Source organism: Mastomys coucha, unplaced genomic scaffold (assembly GCF_008632895.1).
Source record: "Mastomys coucha isolate ucsf_1 unplaced genomic scaffold, UCSF_Mcou_1 pScaffold18, whole genome shotgun sequence".
Classification (NCBI taxonomy): Eukaryota; Metazoa; Chordata; class Mammalia; order Rodentia; family Muridae; genus Mastomys; species Mastomys coucha.
The window spans coordinates 17,421,874-17,444,447 of NW_022196900.1; the positions used below are offsets into that span (position 1 = coordinate 17,421,874).

The 22,574-nt window shown below is 44.3% G+C and overlaps 1 long non-coding RNA gene and 1 other non-coding gene across 5 annotated transcripts in view; both read right to left on the minus strand.

Moving 5' to 3' along the window:
- Positions 1-22,574, minus strand: part of LOC116096037 — a 53,126-nt gene that overhangs the window by 23,843 nt on the left and 6,709 nt on the right. Inside the window, exons 1-2 of one of the 4 annotated variants that reach the window (XR_004120809.1) lie at positions 19,071-19,235; positions 16,105-16,286 (exon numbers count right to left, since the gene is read on the minus strand). The exons of 2 other annotated variants lie outside the window; for them this stretch is intronic. This is a non-coding gene — a long non-coding RNA (uncharacterized LOC116096037). Of the gene's footprint in view, positions 1-16,104; positions 16,287-19,070; positions 19,236-22,574 lie in introns of those variants that run through there. One more of the 4 variants, XR_004120808.1, reaches the window with a different exon arrangement.
- Positions 13,812-13,943, minus strand: LOC116097306. Its single transcript, XR_004121349.1, has one exon. It is a non-coding gene; the product is annotated as a small nucleolar RNA SNORA17 (small nucleolar RNA).

Below are 22,574 nucleotides of genomic sequence, written 5' to 3' on the forward strand. Positions count from 1 at the left end.
GATTTCCCACTGAACCCCCTCCCACTGATCTCCCACTGACTCCCCCAACTGGCTCCCTACTACCCCCCACTAGCTGCCTTGTTGCACCAATCATCCCAATTCAACAGTCATCTGTGTCCTTGGAATAGCAACTATTGAAAACAGGTATCATCATGTGCTGTGCAAGCAGACACATAGTTTGGAGACAACCACTGGCTCAGGTGTAGCTGGTAGCATGTCAAAAATGCATAGGAACTATGTAGTCTGGCGTCTCTCCCTTCAAGGCGAAAGCCTGTGTTCTCTCCTCTGCTTGGCTTTCAGAGCAAGTTAACATCTGTCCATGTTCCACATGCCTGGGATGCCGTCAAGATGTGTCAACAAGCAGAGCCTGGGGTTGGAAGGGCTGAGCGTCTTAATTGCACTCACAGGCCAGGAACTTGGGGAATGAGGTAGGAGGGGATAGTCATTAGCCAATCACACTGAAAGACTCCTCTGGCCTTGCCACAAGCAGACTGACACCAAAGGTTACAGAAGCCTCTGCTCCCTGATTTCATCAGGATTCAAGTCTGGGGCATCCACATCTCTACCACGCTGGCCCTAAGCAAACAGTCTTGGCTCATCAGCCACCCCTCACGAACCCCTTACCGACTTCCCAGACTCCTGTCCATGACCTTCTCATGTCTTCTGAAGAAGCCACACTTCCCTTTTATTTTCCCTGGACCACACTTTTGAGGTCTGAGGTTCTGAAGGCTCAGGTCTGAGACCTACAGTCGTCATCCTACCCGGACTGCATAGCCCAATGCAGATTGAAGCTGTTCCCCATGTGCTCCTGTGTTCAAGGCTTGGCTCCTAGCTAGTGCTGCTCTTTAGGGAGGTGTCACAAACATTAAGGGACAGAGCTACCTAGAAGAAATAGGTCACTAGGGCATGCCTCTGAAAGTTACATCTATTTCCAAGTCCCTTCCCCCCTTCCTCCCTCTCCGCTCCCTGTTTACCTTGAAATGAACAGTCCCTGACATATACTTTCTGTCCACCATAAGATTCTGCCTCCTTACTGACTCAAAGTAATGGATCCAGCTAAGCTTGAATTAATGCAGCTGAAACAGGAAGCCAGACTAAAGCTTTCTTCCTTTTCGACTCTTTCTCTCAAGTGTCTCTCACAGAGACACAAAGGGTGCACCTGTGCTCACACACATTTATCAGACATACACATTCACATGCTAATAATAAAGTTTAAAACACAGAACTCTGAAGCAGCTGTATATACGTGGGTCAGCACACATCCTACATGCATAGAAGGCTGGCACGGTTTACCATACATGCATTATTCCTCCACAACCAAAGGCTTTTCAATACCATCTAGGGGTATTTGTGTATACTTGTAAGGCAAACAAAAACATTTGAGGATAAAAGCTAGGCCAGTGTAAAACTAATAATAGTCGGGGGCTGGAGAGATGGCTCAGAGTTTAAGAGCACTGACTGCTCTTCTAGAGGTCCTGAGTTCAAGTCCCAGCAACCACATGGTGACTCACAACCATCTATAATGGGATCTGGTGCCGTCTTCTGGTGTGTCTGAAGACAGCTACAGTGTACTCATGTAAATAAAATAAATAAATCTTTAAATAATAATAATAATAATAATAATAATAATAATAGCCATGGGCCCTCCCTTGTATTTGACTTATATGTTTGTAAAGTTAAGGCCTGCCTGAGCTACATTAGCAAGTTCAAGCCCACCTTGGACACTTTAGAGAAATTCTGTCTCAAAGATTAAGAGCTTAGCCTGACAACAAGAGATGAATACGTCCCTTCAAGTTGTTGGCCAGGTGTCCCGGAGACCTCAAAATAGCACAGGCTACTGCCATTGCTCCTGCTTGCCCACCAGACCTCTATAAGAAGACCGCATTGCTGAAGACATCAGACACTGTAGTCACAAGACATGAGGAAATCAAGTTGCTACTGACCAGGAAGCTTCCTCCCTGTCAGATAGCTTTCACCTTCTGGTGCTATGAAGGCTACAAGGAGAGAAAAGTTATCAACAGTCCTACTCAGTTAGGAACACTGTGAGCTAAAATAACAACCACCCTGACAAGCAGGCCCACGGGTCCAATATTTCCATGAATGTTATCAGAGTAACCGACTGCTTCCTGATTGGGTGTAAGGCCAGTTGCACTGGAGGAAACTCATGCCTGGTACCGTGTATCCCTGGGAGAAAGCCAACTCCTAATATGTTGCTAAATGGATACGGTATCAAACTGTCTCCTAAATACTTATGTCTATACTCAAAGGGTAGAGCAGCCCTCAGCCCTCAATAGAGAAACGTCTTCTTTGTAGTAAAGATCCCTTGATACAGAAAATCACAACTAGCCGAAGTGCAGAGAGTGTCTGTAGAGTGGTCAGCCATAAACGGGACATCAATATCACGATTCCTCATCTCTCCCAAAACTCAGGAAACATCATGGAAGATGGGGCAGAAAGATTGTTAGGGCCATGGATACCTGAGTCAAGGCAGTGTCCTCTGTACTCATGAATTTTCACAGCACCCATGGCTGCCCGCACATGATCAAGTCGGTCAACATTCCAGAATGGATGGCAGAGGATTCCCAAGGCCCTACCTGATTGCTTTGTGGTGCTATGAAGGCTGCCAGGGGAGGAAAGTTATCAATGGGCTTACTAGGCTGTGAGCTACTCGCAGTGGATGATGGCTGGGAGAGTCAGTGTTCTTCGTATTTATACCCCTAGTGTGCCAGTGAACAGTCCCACATCCGTGCACGTTTCACTAATGCTTATTAGACTCAGTGGGTTATTTTTTAAAGAACAAGATGTGGAATTGGAAGAAGGACATGGGATGTCTGAAAGGAGTTGGAGTGAGGAGAGAAGGTGGATGTGATCAAGAGACATTATAAATACATATGAAGTTCTCAGTGAGAGAATAAAAATGTATTTAAATATATTATGTATAATATAAGTATAATATATATATTGTTTGTGATATAATCAGTAGCAGAAGACTTACCTAGCATATGCAAGGCCCTGGATTTTATTCCTGAGAATGAAGAAAGAAAGAAAGAAAGAAAGAAAGAAAGAAAGAAAGAAAGAAAGGAAGGAAGGAAGAAAGAAAGAAAGAAAGAAAAGAAAGAAGGAAGGAAGGAGAGAGAGAAAAACAAAGAAACAAAGGAGGGGGAGAAGGAATTTAAAAACGAAAGGCAGTCCCTTGTCCTTTGCCTGATCTCCCAGCTTGAGGTAACAGGGAAGCAATAGCCACAATGGGACACTCTTCAAGTTTTCAAGTTTTCTGTACCTAAAACAGGCATGGAGGCATGAGTCAAACACTTGCAACTGCAACGTGTTTTGTCTGGCTCCCAGATTTCATTCACTGCCATGAACAGTTCAATCAACATCATAAAGTGCTGAATTTCCCACTGTGGGAGGGTAGGAAAGTCTCCTGGGGTGCTATTAAGTAGGAGACCCCTCTCCTAGGAAGAATCTTGTTCTCCTCAGAGTTGGTGTTTTATGGCCTTGTGATGCTGTGGGGGTAAGCTACAAATTAAATCAGAACCACAACAAAAAGCGGGCCTGCTGGCACTCCAGGGAGTTCCTTCAGTGCCACAGTGACTAGCTTGAGGCAGGATACATTGGTAGAAACTGTTCTTAGAAAATAAGCCCAAAGTCTCAAGTGCTCGACTGTGTATGGATAGGAAGGACCGAAATGCCAAGTTAGATCATGTGGCAGAAAGAACATGAGTTGAGAGTTCTAACCTTGATCCCAACACCAGAGCCTGTGCAACAGCAAGCACTGTCTGGACATTGGCTTCAGTCCCATACAATAAGGCCAGTGAACTAAACTGTTTTCTTTGGTCTTAGTCGCATGGACATGTCTTCTCTTCTGCTCATGGCCACCCACATGCCCTTTGTATTTTTTGCACAATAATTTTTGGTAAAACTTGCCTCATTTCCTCACTTTTTTTTCCTTGAAAGTGATTTTAAGGGAAACTCAGCAGAATTAGCATGAATGGAAACTGCTGTCCCTGGCCAGATCAGAAGTCAGCCTTAGGGGCTGGTGAGATAGCTCAGTGGGGAAGAGCACTGACTGCTCTTCGGAAGGTCCTGAGTTCAAATCCCAGCAACCACATGGTGGCTTACAACCACCCATAATGAGATCTGACGCCCTCTTCTGGTGCATCTGAAGTCAGCTACAGTGTACTTACATATAATAATAAATAAATCTTAAAAAAAAAAAAAAGTCAGCCTTAAAATAAATACAATGAAAACGCAGGGATGCTTTCCATTATGCCCAAGAGTGTGGACAGTGCTGCCTGCATTCCTAGGTGCCTGGAATACCTTTCTCCATCTCTCTCCTGCTCCCTTCACCCACCTTCACCCCTTCTCCTTTCCTCTCCACTCTTCTTTTCCTTCCCCTCCCTCCCTTCCGGTAAAACAGAAGGAAGTATACATAGTAGAAAGTCCTGTAAAACAGAAGGAAGCATACATAGTAGAAAGATGCTAAGAACCATCCAGAATATGTTTGAGAATTCCCTTTGACTAATCAGAAAGACAGAAAAAGAACTTAGCAGAGAATAACTTCTCATTGTACCCCTAAATATCAGTACCCTGACTCTACCATCAAGACCTTTCCAAAACTGGTAAGATTGTCCTCCTTCATTGATATTCTACAGGGGTCCTACTACAGCAGAAGAATGACATCAGCAAATGGAAAAAATCTGAGAGACAGACTATGCTGAGGGTAATGGCCTTCAATATCCAAATAGAGGGCTGACAATGCTCCCTCAAGAGTCATAGACTAGCAACAAAAAAAACATAATACCAAGCATGAGAAGCCCCTTTGAATTGTTGGCCAAGGTTGTCTAAGACACTCTCCAAATCTAGTCTATTGCTGTTGCCCTTGGTTGCATCCCAGAAGCAAGTAAGTCTCTACTACTGGATACACCAGGGACTTTGGAAACAGGACCCAGAAGATGCAAGCTAATTGTGAACTGAAAGCCTCCTGAGGAACCAGCTTTAAATAATACCAAAAAGAGAGAGACAACCAATCATTCCACCAAGATGTAGTTCCAATGAACTAAAACAAGGACCAACATGACATAATATTCTTATACTCACAAATAAATATAGATCTTACCCTTCATTGGAGAAATGTCTCCTTGCAAAAGACCGAGACCATTATTACCATTTCTGAAAACCACAACCCATCAAAATGCACAGAACAAGTGATCATGTGGTGCCCAGCCCTAACTGATACATCTACAACACAACTCGTGCACCTAAGGTTAAAAGAGCATAGCAGAAGATTGGGTAAAAAGATTGTAAGATCTAGAGGAACAGGAAGTTTGCTGTGAGAATTTGTCTCTTAGAAATGTCAGAAGAGATCCATGAAGTCTCATTACCATGGCTGCCTAAACATGACCTAAACAAGAATGATACTAATAGACATGCCAACATGGAAGCAGGGAATCTCATGGGGCCTCAACTCTAGACAAAGAACAGGTAACTAAGGAATTCTGAAAGCAGATATAGTGTTCCATAAGAAGACCCTACCTCTCCCTCCCCCAAAAAACCCTGGTTATCTAATACCAAGTGGTCAGCTCTGAAATCATATATTTCAGCCCTTTATAGCATTATATTAACTAAGGAAGTTTTATACATGCTCACACACATATGTAAACAATTAAAGAAATAAAGGCCATGAATTTTACTTATGAAGGACTGGATGAAGAAAAGAGAAGAGGGAGAGTGTTATGAAAGTTTAAACTTTAAAAGTTTAAAAAAATGTTTAATATATCCCAATAGAAAGAGTATCAAGCTAGAGAGATAGCTCAGCCAGTAAATGTGCTTGCCACTGAGCCAAATGACCTGAGTTCATTCTCAGGGACATTCATGGTAGAAGAAGAAACTGATAGCCACAAGTTGGGCTGGAGAGATGGCTCAGCAGTTAAGAGCACTAACTGCTCTTCCAGACGTCCTGAGTTCAATTCTCAGCAACCACATGGTGGCTCACAACCACCTGTAATGGGATCCGATGCCCTCTTCTGGTGTGTCTGAAGACAGCTACAGTATTCTCATAATAAATAAAATAAATATTGTTTTTAAAAAAGCCACAAGTTATTCCCTGATCTTCACATTTGAGTCATGGCTTGTGTACATGCATGCATACATACATATATACATACATACATGTAATTAAAAAGAAAATAAAGACATTGTCAGGGCATTTTTATGACCAAAGGGACCTTGGATACATATTTATAAGCAATGTATGATTTGTGCAGACATTGATGAGTTTCAGATAAACACTTCTAACTTAGCCATGCCTAAAACATGCATCCTCTAAAAGTTGTTTGTACCAACCCATTTGTTGAATGACACATTTTGCCAATATGCAAAGATATGTGATAGAAGTTTTTATCACTAAATGAGCACAGCTCCCAACATAGTTCACTACAGATGAATTGTGACTTCTGGCAGATTACTTCAAAACTGAAGCACAATTGGGCGTTGTGGGTCTGTGGGTGCTCATCTTGATGGCGTTGTGAGTTTTCAATGCAAATCCTCCTCCAGTACAAATTCTCCAAGGGATTCACATCCTTGCAACCATTTAAATATGATAACCCTTGTCATATTTAGGCCTTTCTCAGAGAGTGGAAGGTCCTTTGAACAGTGGACAAGTTCAAGTAAGTATCTATCTAGACTGCTGAAGAATATTTCTCAATCTTCATCTTTTCATTCCTAAGGTTTTATCATTTTGTCTTTTTGTTTTTAAAGATTTATTTGTTTGTTTGTTTTATATATGTGAGTACACTGTAGCTGTACAGATAGTTGTGAGCCATCATGCAGTTTCTGGGAATTGAACTCACTCCAGCACAAAGATTTATTTATTGTTATATGTAAGTACACTGTAGCTGTCTTCAGACACACCAGAAGAGGGCATCAGATCTCATTACGATGGTTGTGAGCCACCGTGGTTGTGAACCATGTGGTTGCTAGGATTTGAACTCAGGACGTTTGGAAGAGCAGCCAGTACTCTTCACCCCTGAGCCATCTCTCCAGCCCTGTTTTTAATTTTCTTATGTGATGTTTTAAAGTTCCTTTCTCTTTCTGGAATTAATCCACTACACACAAAAGGACTAGCTGGCAATGTGGTACACAGCTATAATCTCAGCTCTGAGTTTGAAGTCAGCCTGGGCTACATTGCAAGACCTTGACTAACAAAAACAAAACAAAGGGGGATTGGAATTTTTTCTATACAAAGCCATATAGTAAATATAGTCCCCATGGCCTCTGATATAGCTCACTGTAGCATGTCAACAAACACAAAAAGTACTGTGAAAGTGAGCTAACATGGTTGTGCCTTGATAAAACTTTATTTATAAATAAAAATCCTACACCAGGTTTGGTAGCTTACCTTTCCTTATTAGAGGATCTCTGTTTCCAGCCCTGACATCGCATGTGCTGAAAATGAGACTCAGCCAGAGCCTGTCATTTGACAGACAGGGATCTGAAACCAGGTGTCTGTATTCCAAGTCAGGAATCCCCCCTCCTGTGCAGACTGTTGAATCTACCAAGAAACTGGCAGCCACAAGACAGAGCGTCGGGCACCTCCATAAAGAATAGGAACAATTTGTTAGGTTTCGGGCATAATGACTTTCTTTGGCATTGAGTCACTAGATTCCATGATTAAGGTGGCCTGAAGGTTTTCCTGCATTACCAAGGGATGTATCATCAAAGCAAATAGAAAAATTTGAGCAAGTGGGAATCTGCAGACCTGGAATTATATCAAAGTTCCCTGTTCCCCTCACATGTGTGGCAAATATGGTTCATCACAAAGAAATGTCTTTTTTGAGACAGTCTCACATGTAGCCCAGGCTATCCTTGAACTCTTGCTTCAGCCTATGGATGCTGGGATTATAGCATAGACCACCATGAGAATAAAGGCCAAGAAAGACTTCTAAAATGAGGGTCTGTGGCTGAGCCTAGAGGGACAAGAAGGATCCAAGCAAAGAAAGAAGCATAAAGGACATCAAAGAGCTGGTGACTGTGAGCTCTGGGCCATCACCAGCAGAAGAAAGTGCCAATGCCTGGGGAAGCAGCTAGACTGTAGGAAGCCAGGTCTCTCTGCTCTTATCAGCCTAACACTTATAGGATGATTATATTGATACCCACCTTGTAGGAAGGGCTCAAAGGTTTAACATGATTGTCTCTTAAAGCCCTGCTTTCCAAGAAGTGCTAGATAAATGTAGACCGTGAGGATTACAATGAGTAACAAGTAGTAAGGGACCATTTCCTCAAACCTTACTTTTAATATCTATGCTGTATTGAGTGATTTCACTGTCTGTCCTGGTAGTCCTAGTTAATAAGGAGGTCTGGAGTGATTATATGCACCATAATTTGCCTGTCTTTTCACCATCATTCCAAAGAAATAGCAGATGCCCAGTTCTTTCCGATAGAGATCTTGCAACCCACAACTCCTCCCTCAAGAGTCAAGATCCCTGTAGATGTGTTATGGTAAAAACAAATGTTATGATCAAGAAGAATGTTAGGATTAAAACTGTAAAGTAAGAGACACTGAGGAAAGTAAATACAAGGGCCTTGAATTGGACTATCACCATTGCTCTTGGTTGACCACCAGAACTTGATGTAAGACCCTGTTGCTAAAGACACCACATACTTTGGTCATAGGACAAGGAGAAATCAATGACCTAGAAGATTCCTCTCTGCTGACAAGCTTTCAGAGTATCAGAAGGTTCTGTGCAGGCTATTCAGGGAGAAAAGCCATCAATAGTCTTACCCAGGGTGAATCCTGTGAGTTATATTAACAACTAGCATGGCAAATATGCCCATCAGTGAATCATGGCATGATTGCTTTCTAATTGCATTTAAGCCTACTCCATAGGAGAAGATTCATGCCTGATACTATATATCTGGCTAAGCATCTATAGTTAGAAAGCTCATAGACCCCCAAGGATAAACTTCCTGCTTTTTGTTGTTGTTGTTGTTGTTGTTGTTGTTGTTAAATGGATATAATTTCAAAGTGCCCTCTATATTTGTATCTCTATTCCAGACAAGGAGTTAACTGTGATGTCACTGAGGAAAACTGCAGTTGCATCATGTAGCTCTGTTACCTGAAGGTCAGGTGCCCCTTTGTGGTTAGATATCCTTAGCTGCAGCTGAGCTGTTTCCGCTAGACCAGAAACTAGGCCACCTGGGCATTTGCCTACACATGTATGCTAACAAAGGATCCTTGGTCTCAAAGGAGATGATGTCATCCAAAGATCACCTGCATTGCTGTTTTGACACTCCTCCACTTTTGTAGAGATCATGGGAGGAAATTCCCTAAAAGAGAAACCCAATCCACTATGATTTGGGACAAAAAAAAAAAATCTTATCCCATGAATATGACACTCACTTCTTAAATATTCATAAAAGTGCCTAAAATCTACAAGACAGCTGGTCATGGTATTGTGTAACTTTAATCCCAGCACCTGAGAGACAGAGGCATGTGTATTTCTGTGAGTTAAAAGCCAGCATGGTCTACATAGTGAGTTCCAGTCCAGCCAAGGCTACATGGAGAAACCCTGTCTCAACAAAACAAACAGAAATTCACCACACAGAACATACTAGGTTCTACTAGGGTGCTACTCCACTCCACTCAGGGCAGCCTACTCCAGGGTCTCTTTGAAGTGTTCTGCTCAGTTTCACTAACTTACCTGCTGCTTTACTAAATAAGTGTGTGTGTGCAAACTGTGTCTGTTAATTGAAGTCATTCCTACAAAAATACAAGAACTGAGAGAGCCAGACAATGTCTGTCACAGAGGGACCACAGTTCTGTTCAAAGTAAATTTGACATTTGTCTAGCTTCACATCCCAGAAAGGTCATATAACAGCCTCACATCTACTATAACCCCATCTACCTAGGATGGCTTTAATCCCCATTAAAGTCTTACCCACTACTGCTTCCATCTACCACAGTCTCCATCTTCATCAGTCTTCCTTCATCCCTCGCAGCCTCCATCCGGCTATCAGAGCATCCATTCATTACAGTCACCAGTTGTCCATCACAGCCCTCACCCCATCAAAATCTTCATCCATCACAGCCTCTATCTATCACAGTCTCTATCCATAGCCGCCTGTTTATAAGGCTTCATGCATCCCTCACAGGCTCCATCATGAATCCAGCCATCATAGGTACTATCTGTCCACCACAATTCCACTCCTCCATCAAAGCCTTCTCCCAGGTTCCACAATCACCGTGCCCATCACAATCACTATCCACCACAGCCTGCATCTGTCTACTGGTCTATCCATCACAATCACAATCCTTTCACAGTCTCTCTACATTACAGACACTGCTCCCCATCATATCTGCTTCCTATCCTTCACACTCTCCATCCACCAATCTCCTTCCATCCATCATTCTCTATCCATCCATTACAGTCTCCATCTGCTCACTAGTCTCTGTCTGTCCGAGGCTATTTCTATCCATCAATCGGGTGTCTGTCCACGTATCTCAATGTACATGTATCACAGTGTCTATCCGATGTTCCCACTGTGTCAAGGAAGTCAAGCACCTCCCTTTCTGTGTCTCTTGCACTGCTCCCCTTACTCTGCAAACAGGGGTTCTAAGGCTCAGAGAGCTGAATTAAGCTAGCTTAGAAGTCACATGAATGAGAGATAACAGAACTCAAATTTTTAGGCTGCTCCTTTTCCATCATAAAGAAAGAAAGCACTCGGGTAATATACAGCAACTTGGAAACTTCACATTTAATTACCAACAAGCCAGCACAGAAAGTTATTTCCTCTCACAGCACAAAAATTTGACTACTAGGGAAGTTATAAACTAATGGGGTTGTGTCTTGGGCCTTTAGATTACATTTTCCCCTTTCTGGTTTCTGTCTACCGTTGGCCAGAGCTGCCTTGTCTTGCTCATGTTCTCCCCTGCTATTCCCATTTCTACTTACTTTCTCCTCTTCCATTTTTTCTTTCTTTTTTTTTTTTTTACCACAAAACTAATCACTATCCTTACTGGTTTTTTTCTATCCCACTCATATCCTTAATGACTAATACCTGTGCCAGGGCACAGATCTGGAAATCATGGAACAGTTTATACAAGTCAGGTCTCTCCACCACTAAGGACTTAAGCTGGCAGCAGCCTTGGCAACAAATGGATTTGCCCACCAAGCCGATTTACTTCTTAAAGTGATTGGAGTCAAAGAGATGGTTGTTACTTAACAGATTTTTACTGTATTATCATAGTGGTTATTGTGTTCATTAACATCATGCTAATAGGGATTGTTTCCATGAACAGTATTCTACTTTCTATTTCTAGGGTAATACTAAGGAATTGGCCCAAACATTAGGCTATGGAGTCTAACTACCTAGCTAGACTCCCCAGTCCAATGGAGAGAAGCCACAACTTAGATCTAATTCAAACTAGTCTTACCTGATCACAAATGCATAAATCTCAATGCAAAAAAATAAAAATAAAAAATAAGAAAAGTCAAGGAAGCATGACTCTCCCAAAAAAATTACTATCCCCACAGTAATACCCTGCGATGAGAAGGAATTAAACGAAATCCCAAGCCAGAAAAAAATCAAAAGTATGATTATAAATATGTTCAAAGGAATCAAAGAGTGTACAGATAAACTCTTAGATTGAAAGGAATGGAAACATCTGAATAAAATAAGTCATCACATGATTTAAAGGAGGAATTCACTAAGGAGATAGAAATGCTGGGGAAAGGTCTTCTAAAAGAGCCAGTAGAAGGTACATATCTCGACATGATTACAGCTAGATACAATGAACCTATAGCTATCAAATCTGAAATTGACCAAAACTAAAATCATGACCAAGACAAAGTTATTAAAAATAGTGCTTGAAATTACAGCTAGAGCAATAAGACAAGAGAAGAAAAATAAAATAGATACAAAAAGAAATTGAAGGCAGAAAAGTGTCTGAGGACTAAACCAACAAATTCTTAAATCTGACTAATACTTTTGGCAAAGTGGCAGAATACAAAAAAAAAAAAAAACAAACATACAAAAATCAGTGCTCTTGCTATATGCCAATAACAAACATGTTGGTAAATAAATCAGAAAAACAACCCCACTCAGATCTTGACATAAAACCTAGCCAAGAAAATAGAAGATCTTCACAGAGAAAACCTTAAAAACATTTAGGTCGGACACTTAAGAAGACACTGAAAGATCAAAGGAGCCTCCATGTTCACAGATTGGAAAATATAATGTTGTGAAGAAGGCTATAATGCCAAAAGTAAACTACAAATTTCATTCACTCATCAATATTCTAATGTTCTATTTTTAAACTTTGTATTGGTTCTTTGTGAATTTCAGATCTTGCACCCCAATCCTGCTCATCTCTCCTTGTACCCATCCTCCACCCTTGCAATCTCCACTGCAACTTACAGGGGAAAATGTCATTATGGAGGCTGTAGTGTGTCACAGGGTGTCCCACAGTACACCCTTTTGTCCACACAACTTTCCTTGCAAATGGTCACTGCAGTGAGTCATTGGTCTGGTACAAGGCCTCTCGCTTCTGCTACTCTCCATATTGGAACCTCACTGGGACTCCTCTCAGATACCCTACTGTTACCCTGTGTCACAGAGATCCTGTAGCTTTGGATCTGTAGGACCAATCCCTTCATGCACTCCAGCGGTACATCAATGGGATACATGTTGGGGTGAGCCAACTCAAAGCCCTGAATCTGGGCCTGAGAAGTATCTGAGCTGGTCACTCTGCTGGCTCCCCCTGTCCCACCCCCTCGGGGCCTGCTCATCAGCAAACCCTGCAACTAGAGCCAGATCTAGCCTGCTCTCTCTCCAAAGTGTTGAAGCTGGTGAGGAACATGGCTAATCCTCCCACTCTCATGACCCCAAGGCCAGCTCTCCCCATAGACCTTGAGGGATGAGAAAGGGGAGGAAGGCACCTCTCTGTCATCCATGACACCACCCAGCAAAAAAGAGGTAAGGACACTTGTCCCGCATCTCCTCAGGGATGGCTCACCTGCAACCCCTACCTCAGGCTAGCTCTACTGTGCTGCCCAGGTGAGGTGCAGGGCCTGCTCTCCCAAGTGCTGCAGCTGGTGAGGGGTAGGGCCAGCTCTCCTGCTCTCCTGCCCCCAGGACCAGCTTTCTCACAATGCCCAGGAGATGGGTGGAGCCCTCAGGCATCAAAATGTCCCTGCCCTGCAACCCAGACAGGGACTTCTGCCTGGCCTTTGATGGTAACAGACCCTGCACTGCAGGGCCTCGGACCCAGGTGTGGCCCCCACTGGTAGCAGAGATCATCACAGGCTACTCACATCAAGCCGTTCCTCACTACCCTCAAGTCTGCCTTTCTTCATTGTGCACGTGTCCTTCGGCTTCTCTTTCTGTTCCATTTCTCCACCACTTACTTGCTCCTCTTAGTGGCATCTGGGATCTCTGGGTGTCTGGGGTCCTCTCAGAAGTGGTCTCAGGAGTGTTATGCCCTGTTTGTGTGCCAAGTAAGGGTCATCTTGAGTATGTTCTGCCCCCCACCCCCTACCAGGTCTGCATGGCACAGGACTTGAGAGCATCTCAGGCTAACTGTCTGGGCCCCATGGCACCAGTCTGGAGATCATCTTGGCTTTGCTCCTTCACCTGGCTCAGCCCACAAAAGTGGCTCCTTGCAAGGGTCATCTGTCTCAGGCTCACTCACACCCAGGTCCATGGTTCCAGGTAGGGTTGTTCTAGTATCTAGCTTGCTCCCCACCCTGGGACCCTGCCCAGGTCTACTTGGCACCAGACTGGTGGTCATTTCAGGCTCCCTTTTTTCAGGGAATATTAGACTACTAATCATTCAAAAGTTCACAGGTCAGAACACTGAATGTAGACATAGCCTCTCTCTTCTCTGTCACCTCCTGACACACATGTGACACAGCAGTTACCCCTCCAGCATCTCTAGGGGCAGCCAATGTTATTCTGTTCAGGTACAGAAAAAAAACTTAAAATTAATATACAGGAGCTAGAGAGATAGCTCCAACAGTTAAAAAGAGCCCCTGTTGCTCTTCCAGAGGACCCAGGTTTGGTTCTCAGCACCCACACATTGGTTCACAACCACGTGTAACTCCAGTTCTAGGAATCTGATCCCTATCTGGTCTCAACCAACACTGCATGCATGGGGTATTCTTAGATACATACAGGCAAATCATACATGAAATAAAATAAAAATAAAATCTATCAAAAATAATAAGGAAGCACAGAAGAGCCTACCTCCCCTGTGCCCACTTCACAAGCCCCATGGCTCAGAAGAATGGCAAGGCCTGCCTCTGGTCCAGACAGCCAGAGCAATACTGAGCACACAGACAGATGCTGGAACAATAACCACACCTGATCTCAGGTTATATTGCAGAACAATAATAATCAAAAGAGCATGGAATAAGCACAAATGGTGACACACTGATCAGTGGATAGAACAGAAGACACATTCTGAACCCACAGAGATGGAGCCACCTGATTTTTTTTATTTATTTATTTATTTATTTATTTATTTATTTATTTATTTTGGTAAAGATACCCAAAGATACAGTGGTTAAAAAGATAGCCTCTTGGGGCTGGAGAGATGGATCAGTGATTAAGAACACTGACTGTTCTTCCGAAGATCCTGAGCTCAAATCCCAGCAACCACATGGTAGCTCACAACCACCTGTAATGAGATCTGATGCCCTTTTCTGGTACATCTGAAGACAGCTACAGTGTACTTAAATATAATAATAAATAAATCTTTAAAAAAAAAAAAAAAGACAACCTCTTTAACAAGTGATGCTGGCAACACTATGTTCATAGTAGCTTTATTCATAGTATCCAGGAACTGAAGACAACATAAATGTCCCTCAACCAAAGTTAGATAAAGAAAATGTGGTACATGTATACAATAGGGTATTACCCTGCTGTTTAAAAAAAAAAAAAATGACATCATCAAATTTGCAGGCAAATGGATGGAACTACAAGAAAAAAAAATCATCCAAAGGGAGGTAACCCAGACCCAGAAAGACAGCCAGTGGATACTGGCTGTAAAGTAAAAGGCGATCATGCTACTGTATACAAACCCAGAGAGGCTAAGTAACAGGGAAGGCTTAAGGGAGGACAAAACAGCCTTCCTAGGAAAGGGAGAGAATAGACTTCATGAGTGAACTTGGGGTGGGTGGGATTAGGAACAGGAGAGATCAAGTCGGGGAGAGGGAGAAAATACTGGAGAAAATTTCGGGTGCAAGGTGGAAATGTAGCACAATGGAAAGTCCATGGAATCTCCAAGAGTAACCCTAGAAAAAGACTCCTGGGAATGGGGAACAGAGAACCTAAACCAGCCATCTTCTGTAACCAGGCAAGGCCTCAAGTGTTGGGATTGGTTTACCCATCCAGCCACAAAACCTTTCACCTACAGTTTGGCCTCCCTGCAGAGAGTTCTGAGACCAGAGCCTAGCAGAATCCCCATCAGAGAGATCAAAGAGACTTTACCCAGCAACTGATGGGAGCAGAGTTTCACACCCAAACATTAGGCAAAGCTCAGGGAATCCTATGGGGAAGAAAGAAGAGGAGGAGGAGGAGGAAGGAGAGAAGGAGGAAGAGGAGGAAGAGGAGGAGGGATCAGAGGAAGCAGAGGGTGAGAAACACTATAAGAGCACAACCCCACAGAGTCAACTGACTGGAACTCATGGGGACTCACAGAGACCTGGGGTCTGACCTAAGTCCTCTGCATATATGTTATGGATGAGTAGCTTGGTGTTCTTGTAGGACTCCTAACTGTGGGAGCAGGGTCTGTCTCTGACTCTTTTGCCTGCTTGCAGGACCCTTCTCCTCCTGGGTTGCCTTGTCCAGCCTTGGTGTGATATATGTGCCTGGTCTTCCAATAGTTTGTTATGTCGTGTTTGGCTGATGTCCCTGGGAGGCCTGCTTTTTGCTGAGGGGAGGTGGAGCTGGGCTACAATAGAGCAGAGGAAAGGGGAGGGGGGAGGGAAGGGAGGCAAAATTACAATTAAGATGTCATATATGAGAGAATTTAAACAAACAAACAAATAAACAAAAGACTGAATGTCGGTACATAGAAAAGTAAACTAGATCCCAACCTCTCACCTGTACAAAATCAGCTCCAGATGGATCAAAGACCTAATATAAGGCCCAAAATACTCCGGAAAGTAGGGATGTGTGGGAGAAATGCTTCGAAATGCAGGCACAGGCAAGGACTCTTTAAATGGGTGTTCAGTCACTCAGAAAAGTATGATACCAACTGACGGACAGAATCTCAGACGATCACACTGCAGAACACAGGAGGCAGTCAGGTGAAAAAGACAACGACAGAATCAGAAAGGAAACCTTTGCTAGTGAGCAGGAGCCTGCATGTGCCTACCTCCCCTGTTCCCACTTCACAAGCCCCATGGCTCAGAAGAATGGCAAGGCCTGCCTCTGGTCCGAGTGCAAACACTGGGCAGTGTGTGCAGAAGCTAGCAACTGCAGCTTCCTCCCCCTGTGTGTTTACAGCCTGGGACTGCTCACCTACAGAGGCCTCCTATAGTCCAGCTAAACCCGCCCTCTGTGCTGGGCGTAATAAAAGTGCCAAGGACCCAGAGTGCAGTTGTATTATTGGCACAGTTACACTAAGGTTCACCCAGCCAGCCTGATAGCAGCTTTCTAGTGTCTGTGTGTCTGTTCTTCCTCCGTTCCCTGGCTGACCCCTTCACCTTTCAAGACCAGGCCATGTTAGAGGATTAACTCTGAGGGAGACAAGTGGTTACTAACAGACAGTTGTGGGACTGGCAGCGTAGCTCAGTGATAGAGTGAATAAATGGTTAGCATGCACAAGGCACTGGGGTCAATGTCCATGATAGCTAAAGAGAAGAATGCAATGGTACCATGAAGACATCTCGTACTGGTTTGCTTAAACGTGTGGTCAAGCCCAGCTGCACTCTGAGGACATTGTCTTGCTGCAGGATGCTGCCCTGTTTCCAGGACTGTTGCATCTCGGCCCATTCAGACCTTGTTTTATACTCATGTACAGGTTTACATGGCTCTCTATCTCAAGGCAGAAGTGACAGTTAAGCCTTGCCCCCCCCACACACACACACACATGCCCCACTCACCCTCACCCCCATTAAAAGCTAAGCCTAGAGGTGGCTTACAAAACTATGAGTCTGTCCTCGGTCCGTGTCCTAGTTTGGAAAAGCATAACTTTTCCTCTTTTTTCCCCCCTTTTCTCTTTCTTTACAATATAAGCCAAAGAAAGCCTCTAACACTTGGGGCTTGCCTTCCTCCGAAGCACCCTACTCTCTCCCTACACAGGTGCTGACCTACTGCCATTTTGCTAAACTTCGTGCCTAACCCAAAAGCATGCCTTTCTCTCTTCCTCCCCCTTGTCTCTCCCTGCAGCTGCTGAGACTTAAAGCATGCCGGCCCTGTTGTTGTTTTTCTCTGAGACGCTAATAAAATTGTCCAGGAGCTTCCAAAAACAAAATTGAGCCTAAGTGAATTTGTGTGCTCTAATTTTCATTAGAATCCTTTGAAATTTGGGGGCTATGAACATTCAAGCTGGCCATCTCTTCATGGTAAGGGGATAAGAAAACAGGCACTCTGCACTTGTCACGGTTGGCTCAGTGCATACACTCTGCTGATAGCATTCTTGTTCTGAGTGAACTCTCCAGCCCAGGTAGCCCTGGAGAACAAGGCTGAGACCTGCAAACGCCGGCTGACAAAACTCGAGTTTAAGAAATGTCTTAGCAGGGCTGGAGAGATGGCTCAGGGGTTAAGAGCACTGACTACTCTTTCAGATGTCCTGAGTTCAATTCCCAGCAACCACATGGTGGCTTACAATCATCTGTAAAGAGATCTCTCGCCCTTTTCTGGTGTGTTTGAAGACAGCTCCCAGGTGTCCCGAGAAGAAGGAAGAATGATGGATGGAGATGAGAGAGGCAACGACATCATAAGTGTCACCATCATGGCTGACCATGTGACCCAAGGGACAAGACTAAGTTCAGGGTGACTGCCATGGTTCCTCTTACCACACACACACACACACACACACACACACACACACACACACACACCACAAAGCCTGCTGGCTGGAGGAACGAACCAATAAAGTTTTGGGGGTGTCTCCTGTCTTCCCAGACCACCAGAACAGCTCATCATGTCTCCACTTCCAGCTGATTGTGGTTCTAGGCACATAACCTCCACAACCCAGTTATACTTCAGCTTGCCACAGTGTGCTAGGAAGCAATATTGAGCTCCTATTGTATGCCAACTGCAACTCTAAGCCCCAAAACCCTGGTTTGTCAAAACTGCGGCTGGGTACACCTCCCTAGAATGTCATCCATGCCCTGCCTACAAGGTTGGCAGCCCCAGCCTGCATGGCTCGCTGGGGATGGCATCTTTTAGGACAGGTTCCTATGTTTCATCGTAGGGGACGGACTTATAAATGGAAGCAAAAGCCAGGGCCGGGCCTAGGGACTCACGCTGGGTCAGTATGCTACTGACAGTTGCTGTTTGGCATGGTGCCAATCTTTACTGCCAGCAGAGATGGTCCCATGAAGCTGTCCACCAGAGTAACGCACCTGGGTTGTGTGTTAACTGTTTTTCAAGCACTCACCCACTCAAAATCCTCCCCAAAGACGGGCAGTGTTTAAAGACAGGTACCCAGTGCATTCCAACCCTTCCCTCACATGCCTCCATCGGTTTCTAAAATGCATTGTTCAGGACTTGACTTTTGTGCCCCCGACTCTCTCTTGTCCCTGAGCCTTCTCCCTGAAGTCAATACCAAGTGCCTGTCAAATGTCAGAAGCCTGTGTGCTTATCCTGGCGGCTGGACCTCAGGCTTCCACGATTATGCTCCTACCCATTGCCTTTTGACAGTGTGCTCTCACCACTCCTAACAAATGAAGTAAATGCCCAGAGAACACCGGACTGCACAGGAGACCCACAGACCCCCAAAGCCAAGGACTGCCAGAGTGTTTGACGAGCCCCTGCCATGCTCAGCTGAACCGAGCAAGACTTAGACTCTCTGAGAAAGCCTCTATGTGGCTTCCAGGGCTACATTGCCACCCACATACCCATAAATCACAGCGATGGGTCTTCCAAAACTGGAATTTGTGCAACTTGTGTGAGCCAGAGAACTGGGCTTGTGGGCGTGGCCTTCTGTTGGGAAGTGGGAAGATGTCAGTGCTAGAACGGTGTTAGAAAATGCCAAGGACTGAAGGAGCTCAAGGGGTTTGCAACCCCATAGGAAGAACAACAGTGTCAACCAACCAGACCCCTCCCCAAAGCTCCCAGGGACTAAACCACCAACCAAAGAGTTCACATGGGGGGACCCATGGCTCCAGCCGCATGTGTAGCAGAAGATGGCCTCGTCTGGCATCAATAGGAAGGGAGCCTCTTGGTCCTGTGGAGGCTTGATGACCCAGGGTAGGGGAATGCTAAGGTGCTGAGGCAGGAGTGGGTAGGCAGGGGGGGCACCCTCATAGAAGAAGGGGGATGGGGAAATGGGGTTTGTAGAGGGGAAACTGGGAAGGAGCAATAAATAAAATAACCAATAAAAATTAAAAAGAAAAAAAAAAAGAAAATGCCCAGCCTGGTTATCTTGTTTTCCCTGATGAAAAATTAAAACCTAAGATCCTAGATCCCAAGATCCCTTACAGTTCTCAAATTCAGCCCTGTGAACTGGATATACATCACTAGAGCTCCCGGGACATATCAGAAACAGCAGGGGGAAGGAAAAAAAAAAAAAAGATAAGAGCCGAGAATGTGTCTTCTGAGACAGCAAAGAAGTATTCCAGCACACTTGGGAACACAAATGTCTTCCTTGAGTGCTAATGAACCTGGGCCTGCTTCACTTTCCATAGCTAAGGACAGATGCCTTCTCACCAAGAGGCACATTGACTGTCAGTCAAATGTACGTCATGTGCACAGATATGAAGCCAACAAGAAGTGCCCCAAAAGGAACTAGGCAGGAAACAAACAAAAAAAAAAAAATGCCAGGGACAAGGCAAGGCAGGCCAGGCCCGGGCACTGATTCTTAAGTAATAAATTAAGTATTGCAGGGATTGAAGCCAGCAGCCAAGCTTGGGAAAGGCCGTGAAAACAATCAATCATGGAGCTCGGGCTCCTCCTAGTGGCAGATCTTGATTACTGCCAGGAGGCATCCTCTCCATCCACCCAGAGGCGTCAGCCCCACCCAGGGAGTCGCGAGGTCAAGTCTTCGGTCCCCAGACGGTGAGAGATTCCCATGGGCTAGGTTCTGGGCTAGCGCTGTCACGTCCTTAGTCTTATTAAAGATCACATTGGCTGAGTGTCATTAGACACATTTTATAGATGATGAAAGAAAGTTTTAAAAAGCTTAAAAGCTTTGCTCAGAGTTACACAGAAGATTCCAGGAAGACCTGGGGAATCCCCAGGTCAAGGCTCCTCCCCCAACGCCACGCTGAGTACAAAGTGCTGCGGATGAGGAGAGGAAACCTTGAAGTGTCCTTCATGTATTTTAACTGGGCAGGCTGACTCCTATTAATTAATCAAAACACAAAGCCTCAAGTGCTACTCACACGGGGGTAGGAACAGTTAATGGGCCGGGACTCGGGGTATTGTCATTCTCCGGCACTTCTGGACTTCCAGCACCTTGCTGCCCTTCAGAGTGGCCTGCCACCCAGCGTCCACCACACTCTTGCATCCCCCGGCCTCAGCATCCTTCCCGCTGCAGCATCCCCCTGTAACATCCTTCAACTTCCAGTATCCCCTAACCTTCTGAGACCCCAGACACTAAAAAGGAGCTCATGTGTGGACCACTACATCCATCATTAATGAAGACAGCTGAGAGAATGGCTTCCCTCCAGCCCTGCAACCAGATAAGAAAGATCCTCATTCGCATAGCTGAAAGCAAAGAAGAAGAAGAAGAAGAAGAAGAAGAAGAAGAAGAAGAAGAAGAAGAAGAAGAAGAAGAAGAAGAAGAAGAAGAAGAAGAAGAAGAAGAAGAAGAAGAAGAAGAAGAAGAAGAAGAAGAAGAAGAAGAAGAAGAGAAAAGAAAAAGAAAAAAAGAAAAAAGAGAAAAGAAAAAGGAGTTTAAAAGGTTTGACCACTCACATCGAGGAAGATCCAGAATCCTGTGGGAATGGCACAGACAAAGTCAGGCTGTCATTTGGGCTGTTTGATTGCAGTGACAGGTTAAGCACTGCTTGTGGCAGGAAGACCTTGGCATCTCTCCATACAGAGAATCAGGATGCCATTTCTGTTTGCCACTGGTGACAGGCTATCTCACAACAGTGAATATCAGTAGCTGACTTCATCACTGGGAGCCTGCTTGGCATGCACACAGCACAATGGCAGCTTTTCTTCCTCTAAGAGCCAGATGCATATAAAAACATTTTATAGAGACGGTATCACATTATGCTTGCAGCTTTGCGAACAGCTCTTCTCACCCACACTAAAAATACTTCTTCATGTTATTTAAATATCCTACCTCGTATTTTGTATTTTTACGGTTTGTAATTTGAGGGTATTTTGTTTTGTTTGGGGTTTTTTGTTTTGTTTTGTTTGGGGTTGGGTTTGTCTTTTGAAGCAGGGTCACATGTGTCCCAAGCTGACCTGGAATTCATTATGTCGATGAGGATGACCTTGAATTTCTGATAGTCCTTCATCCACCTCCAAGGGCATTAAGATTAATGACATTCGCCACATCCCCTGGTTAAGGAGAGATGTTAAGGAGAAAACTCATGGTTTTGCATATTCTGGGCAAGCACTCTTCCAACTGAGCTGCAGCTCGGCCCAGTTCAGCTTGGCTGTTTGAATGGTCAAGTTCTCACTGTTTAGACCAAGCTGGTCCAGGATTCACTATGTAGCTAGGCTGGCCCCAGACTATCAATCCTCCTGCCTCAGCCTTCCAAATACTGAGATTACAGGAGTGTACCACTATACCCTGTGCTCACCTCACTTGTATTTTAACGTTGTCTAGCTTTCCAATTTATAGATTGATCTAACTTTAAGGCATATAGATATCTCCATTTGAAAATGGAAAGTGACCTTCATGTGGCTTTTGGGTTTTGTTATAAAAGACTTGGAGGGGAAGGGAATCAGTGTTTGCTGCATCTTCACCTTTCACAATTAAATCAGTATGAGACTATTTTCCAAATGTTTACCCAGGAGCTGTTCGACTTTTCTTCAAATGGTGTGGAAGGTATGAGTCTGAGCATTGGTGCTGGGTCTGGGTTCAGATTCTAAGGCTACAGTGTGCTTTCTGGGCAGCTTTGGCTGGGGGGTAGAGACTGCCACAACCTCATTCCTTTGTAATAGATGAGTCCTGAGGTCATGATGCTCCCACATTCCCAGTGACACTGCAAGAAGCAAGAAAGAAATGTGTGGGAGACCCTTCACACAGACCAGCTAGTGATGCTCAGCCAGGTAGCTCTTTGAGTCTCTTCTCTAGCATTTCACTTCACAACACTCTTGGACTTTTTTTTTTTAATTTTATTTTTTTTATTTACATGTAAATTTCTCCATTCCCAGTTTGGTTCCATAGATCTACCTGTCTGTCACTGTGCCAATACCATGCAGTTTTTATCACAATTGCT